Here is a 6,176-nt window from a genome sequence, read left to right as displayed (position 1 = left end):
TTATATATAATATTATATATTATATATATATTATATTTTTTGTGAAGCTACTAATTGGGGTTTAGGAGGTCTTGGGGAGGCCCTTCCCACAGAGTTGAGATTATCTAGTTCATCACAGCAGTGTTCAAAGACTACCCATGTAGTCTTCATGATATTGGAATAAAGAACTATGTGGTGCTGGGGATGAAACCAGGGTCTACCAAATGCAAAGCATGTGATTTAACCCTTGTCCCATCTCTCCAATGCTCCTTCTTTCTCCCAACTTTTAGTTGATGGGTATGAGGAATTTAGGCTCCATAAATATTAATTCTCAGTCTGCTGATATGAGTCAAAAGAAGCAACCTGAGGTACCCTATGGAGTTCTAGAGAAGCAAAATTGTTAATAGAATTAAGTGTCTCAAGTGCCAGATATAGAATTGGGCTGAAAAAGGCATATTAGGGGAAAGTCTAATAAATATCAAACCACTAAATCCCTATCCTATGAAAAAATTAATATAAATTTTTCATACTTTAGGGATCAGAGAAATAGTACAGGGGATAAAACACTGGTCTTGCATGTTACTAATCTTGGTTTGATACTTGGCATATATTTTTAATAATATATTTAAGATTATATTTATTTAAGATTTATTTTATTTATTTATTTTATTTAAGATTTATTTAAGTTTAATATTATATTATTTAATAATATCTTTATTTAAATAATATCTTTATTTAACCATGATTACAAACATGTTTGTAGTTGAGTTTCAGTTATAAAGTGCAATCTTCCCACCACCATGCTCCCTATCTCATTCCTCCCCTATTCTATTTCTCTTACTACCATTGTCATAGCCACTCATCTGTTGTCCACAATAAGGCAAACGCCCTATCCACTGTGCTATCTCTCTGGCCCCTGTTGTTTTTGTTGATTTTTCTGGAGCTACCAATTAGGGTTTATGGCTACAATAGAACAGAAACTGGTTTTACTATGTGCCTAACAAAATCAACAAAAATGAAATACTATCAGGTTTCTAAGGGAATCAAAGAGAAGACAGAAAAACAGGTTTAGCCACTAAAATTTTTAAGAAGAAAATTTATACCCTGTCCAGCTAGACCTCACGCTAGAGAACAGTATTGAATAAAGTGACACAGTGCCACAGCACGGAAAGACACTACAGGATTTTTGCACCTTGGTGGGAGGAAGGTTTTTATTGACAAAAAGAAAGAGGGGAGAGAGATTAGCAAGAGCAATAAAAAAAAAAAAAAAAAAAAGATATTCTAGGTAAAGCCACATTCTCTAGGGGAGACATAATAAGGTCCTATTCAGACTGGGAGAGAGGGAGTTTCTATTCCATTAGGTCTGAAACCTGGAGCTAATCTTTCTTCCTGAAAGAAGAATGGAGAGATAAGAGAACCCCCAAACAGGAGGACCACATCTAGCTATTGCCAAAAGAGAATGGAGTCCCAGATCTTTCCAAGGTCTCATTCACCCATTTTTTTTTTGTTTGTTTGTTTTGGTTTGGTTTGGTACACCCAGCAGCACTCAGGGCTCAGCACTTAGGAATTACTCCTGGAGGTGTTTGGGGGAACCATATGAGATGCCAGAGATCGAACCTGCCGGAGATTGAAGCTGCGTGCAAGGGAAACTTGCTCTCTATCTGCTGTGCTATCACTCCCCGTCCAGAGTTTTAAAATACAGGCCACAGGCTTGTATACTGGGAGGGGAAGGCAGAATGAAAACATTTTCTCACTTCTTTGCAAGATACAGCAGTTGCCAGCAAATCCAATAATCAGTATGATGCGTGATCAATACATTTTTTAAAAGATAATATCTTTATTTAAGCTCCATGGTTACAAACATGTTTGTAGTTCGGTTTCAGTCATAAGAAAAAAGCACCCCTTCACCAGTGCAACCTTCACACCACCGATGTCCTTCATCTCCCGCCTTCCCCACCCCCTGCCTATATTAGAAACAGGCATTCTATTTTTCTCACTCACTACCATTGTCATGATAGTTGTTAGTTATTTCTCTAACTATACTCACCACTCTTTGTGATAAGCTTCATATCGTGGGCCAGTCCCTCCAGTTCTCATCTCTATTGTCTCTGGGAGTTATTTACAATAATGTCTTCTTTTTCTTTTCTTTTTTAATTTTTTTAAGCACCATGATTACATACATGATTATAGTTGGATTTCAGTCACACCCATCACCAGTGCAAGCTTCCCACCACCATTGCCCCCCATCTTCCTCTTTCTCCACCCCTGCCTGTATTCGAGACAGGCTTTCTACTTCTCTTACTCATTAACATTGTCATGATTGTTAGTGTAGTCATCTTTCTAACTAAACTCACCACTCTATGTGGTGAGCTTCATATTGTGGGCTGGTCCCTCCAGTCCTCATCTATATGGTCTCTGGGTATTATTACAATAATGTCTTATTTTTCTTAAATAACACAGATAAGTAAGACTATTCTGTGTCTAACTCTCCCTCTCTGACTTATTTCACTCAGCTTAATAGTTATTTTTTTGGTTTTTGGGTTTTTTTTTTTTGGTTTTTGGGTCACACCCAGCAGCACTCAGGGATTACTCCTGGCTCTACACTCAGAAATTGCTCCTGGCAGGCTCACGGAACCATATGGGATGCCGGGATTCAAACCACTGTCCTTCTGCATGCAAGGCAAACACCTTACCTCCATGCTATCTCTCCGGCCCCAGCATAATAGTTTTTATGTCCATCCAGGTATAGGAAAATTCCATGACTTTATTTTTCCTGACAGCTAAATAGTATTTCGTTGTGTATATGTACCACAGTTTCTTTAGTTACTCTTCTGTTGTTGGTTACCAGGGTTTTCAGATTCTGGCTATTGTAAACAGCACTGCAGTGATTATAGGCATGCAGAAGGCATTTTTGTATCATTTTTTTTTTGTGTTCCTAGGGTATTATATTCCTAGGTTTTTGTATTCTTTGAAGTGGTATACCTAGGTCATATGGGAGCTCAATTTCCAGTCTTTTGAGGAATCTCCATATTGTTTTTCAAAAAGGCTGGATTAGATGGCATTCCCACCAGCAGTGAATGGGAGTTCCTTTCTCTCCACATCCAGGCCAGCAATGATTATTCTTGTTTTTTTGTGACATGTGCTATTCTCTATGGCTTGAAATAATATCTTATTGTTGTTGTTTTAATTTGCATATCCCTTATGATTAGTGATGTGGAGCACTTTTTCATGTGCCTTTTGGCCATTTGTATTTCTTCTTTGAGGAAGTGTCTGTTCATTTCTTCTCCCCACTTTTTGATGGGGTGAGTTTTTTTTTTTTCCTGTTAAGACCTTTCAGAAAAGTCAGAAGTGATCATTGGGCACAGTGACTATTCCTGAATAGTCCCAGAGCACTTCCAGGTGTAGAGCCACTGCTAGCCATTCCCCCAATATTTTTTCTCACTTATAGCTGTTAAATTAGATAAGTTCTGATTTGGCTGATGCTATATACACCCAGGCACCTGTGATGACCACTCGAATGCCACAGGAACTAAATATAGACTATACTACATACTGCATTGTAAGAGTTTTACATCATTTTTTTCCTACCTACATCCCAGAATGCTCTCAACTTGGTGATTCCCCAAGGCAAGAGTTTAGAAAATTTAATTCTGGAAGAAAGTCACTTAAGAAAAATTTCTATATATTGAATTTGGAGACTAAATGCAAACTTCTGTTTTTTAATTTGATTTTGTAACAGTAAAACCCACTGGTTCTCAAGATCAATCAAGTGTATAGAAATGCAATGTATGCAATGTATTAAGAGCAATGTGTAGAGAAAAGTATACTGAGAAACTTCCACTCATTACCTTAGTGACCTATTCTTTAATATGAAGAGATATCCCCATTCCCTCTTAGCTATCAAGGAAACTCATTGAAATAGGAAGGACAGACAGAAGGAAGAGCAAGAAAAAGTTATATTAAATGAGTAACACACAGTTATAGATTGAATATCTGAGCATTCCACCTCTATCAGTGACTTAACTCCTTAACATCTGTTGAAACCTAATCTGTTCTAAGATGGGAGCTTTAGAGATATGATTCATCCTAAAGTGACTTAGAGTCTTAGAGTACCCTTTAGTCAGATAAGGACACAGAGGGAAAATGGAAGTCCAGAATCAGGAGACATAAATATCTATTGTTTATAAGCTTCAAGTCCCAGATTCTCCTATTGGAAATGGGTTCTCCCATTAGTCTTATTTTCTGCAAAGAATATCAAATGTCAAGGTGAATTTATGACCATACTACCTGGCACATACTCCATTTTGTCAAATGTCAAGGCCAAAAAGAACTCTCAAATTTCAAATATGCTAAAGCAGAAAAAATAGTTACATGTATTGATTAATATAAATTAATGAGAAAATAATTACATTAAATAATACCAGAATCTAAAACAGGGACTGGCAAATTATGACCTGATATTATATTATATGATATTTTTTATAAATCATGACTATCTTTGAACTAAAGTTCAGAATCAAGATTTTGCAATAAAGACCCTGCAATGAATAAAGGCCCCCAAAATAAATAATATTCTTTTTGTTTTGCTGTTGTTGTTTTGAAGGGTGTCTGGTATAATGGGAGTGAATGGGGGGTGCAAGAAGAGCTGCTCATTTATTTTTGTTTGTTGTTTTGGGGGGTCACACCCGGCAGCACTCAGGGGTTACTCCTGGCTCTAAGCTCAGAAATTGCTCCTGGCAGGGTTGGGGGAACCATATAGGATGCCAGGATTCGAACCACTGACCTTCTGCATGCAAGGCAAATATCTTACCTTCATGCTATCTTTCCAGCCCTGAGCTATTCATTTATTTTTTATTTTGTTTGTTTATATATTTAATAAATATTCATTATTATTATTATTCATTTAATTGGACATTTTAAATCCTGTCTGCCAAAGCACCTCTAGTTAAAACAGATAATGGGATGACCTGAGTTATGAGATAGTAGGAGAGAAAAGTAAGATACCCCTACCCCCATGCTCTCTTTTCTTCTCACTGAGATGGACAGCAAGACATCAGGGATCTCACTCATATGCTTCTGTCTATGGTAGGAACTAAAAAAACCTGAGGGGACAGTCTTCTTGGGGTACAAACCAAGAGAGACCAAGTGACAAGTTGCAGGGTAGCAACACAGATAAAAGGATTCTAGCTACAGATTTCAGACTAGAAAAGGAGACATGGAACAGAGAAGAGTGTAGTGCAAGACCAGACCATTGTACACTGGAAGATGGCAGACTGTGAGAAATAGGATTATTGTGTAGTTTTGAGAGATGTGGACATTAGGGAGGGCCCCGGATCCATTTACTTACACTCTAAAATAGACCATATCTTCTTTTATTTTTTAATTATAATTTTTTAAAATATGGAAGTTTCATGAATTTGTGTGTCATCCTTGCACAGGGGCCATGCTAATCTTCTCTGTATCCTTCCAATTTTAGTATATGTGCTGCCAAAGCGAGCACCCATAACTTCTTTTAGGTGGGAGGGCCACACCCAGTTATCAGTGTTAAATTCTGACTGACTCAGAGTTCAGGAAACATACAGGGTACCAGGGATCAAATCTAGGTCATCTTCATACAAGGAAAGTAACCTACTTACTGTAGTATACCACAACTAAACTAACTTTTTAAGTATCTGAGTTCTATAACATAATTTTCCTACAATTCTCAAGAACCCACCAGTTCAAAAATAAATCCACTTTGCTGCTGTTTGGTCCATACCCATTGATTCTGTGACTTGTTTCCAGTTTTGAGTTTTGCTTCAATGGTGCCTGCAGACCATTCAGTGCCATGTATTAAACTTGGACCTTCTGCAGGCAAAGCTTGTGCTCAGCCTATAGAACTGATTCTGTGACCCTAAAAATATGCTTATTTGGAGGCTGGAGAAATAGCACAGCGGTAGGGTGTTTGCCTTGCAAAGCAGAAGGACGGTGGTTCGAATTATGGCAACCCATTTCTGAGCGAAGAACCAGGAGTAGCCCCTGAGCGCTGCCGGGTGTGTCCCAAAACCCCCCAAAAATGCTTATTTACTGGAAAGCCAAGAAGGATAGCATCTGAATTAAAAGAAACAGAGTCATAAATTCAAAATGAAGATAACTATGATTTATAACTTCTCTTTTATTTCACATACCCTAAACATTAATCATGGTTCTAAAACAAT

The 6,176-nt window shown here is 37.6% G+C and overlaps 1 non-coding gene across 1 annotated transcript; it reads right to left on the bottom strand.

Annotated features, from left to right (window-relative positions):
- Positions 1–5,372: 5,372 nt before the first annotated feature.
- LOC126026688 (U6 spliceosomal RNA) lies at positions 5,373–5,479 on the bottom strand. Its single transcript, XR_007501912.1, has one exon. It is a non-coding gene; the product is annotated as a U6 spliceosomal RNA (small nuclear RNA).
- Between the last annotated feature and the right edge of the window lie 697 nt (positions 5,480–6,176).

This window comes from Suncus etruscus, chromosome 13 (assembly GCF_024139225.1).
Source record: "Suncus etruscus isolate mSunEtr1 chromosome 13, mSunEtr1.pri.cur, whole genome shotgun sequence".
NCBI classification, from domain to species: Eukaryota; Metazoa; Chordata; class Mammalia; order Eulipotyphla; family Soricidae; genus Suncus; species Suncus etruscus.
Note: the sequence above shows the minus strand (reverse complement) of the source record. Positions and strands in the feature narration are given on the sequence as shown.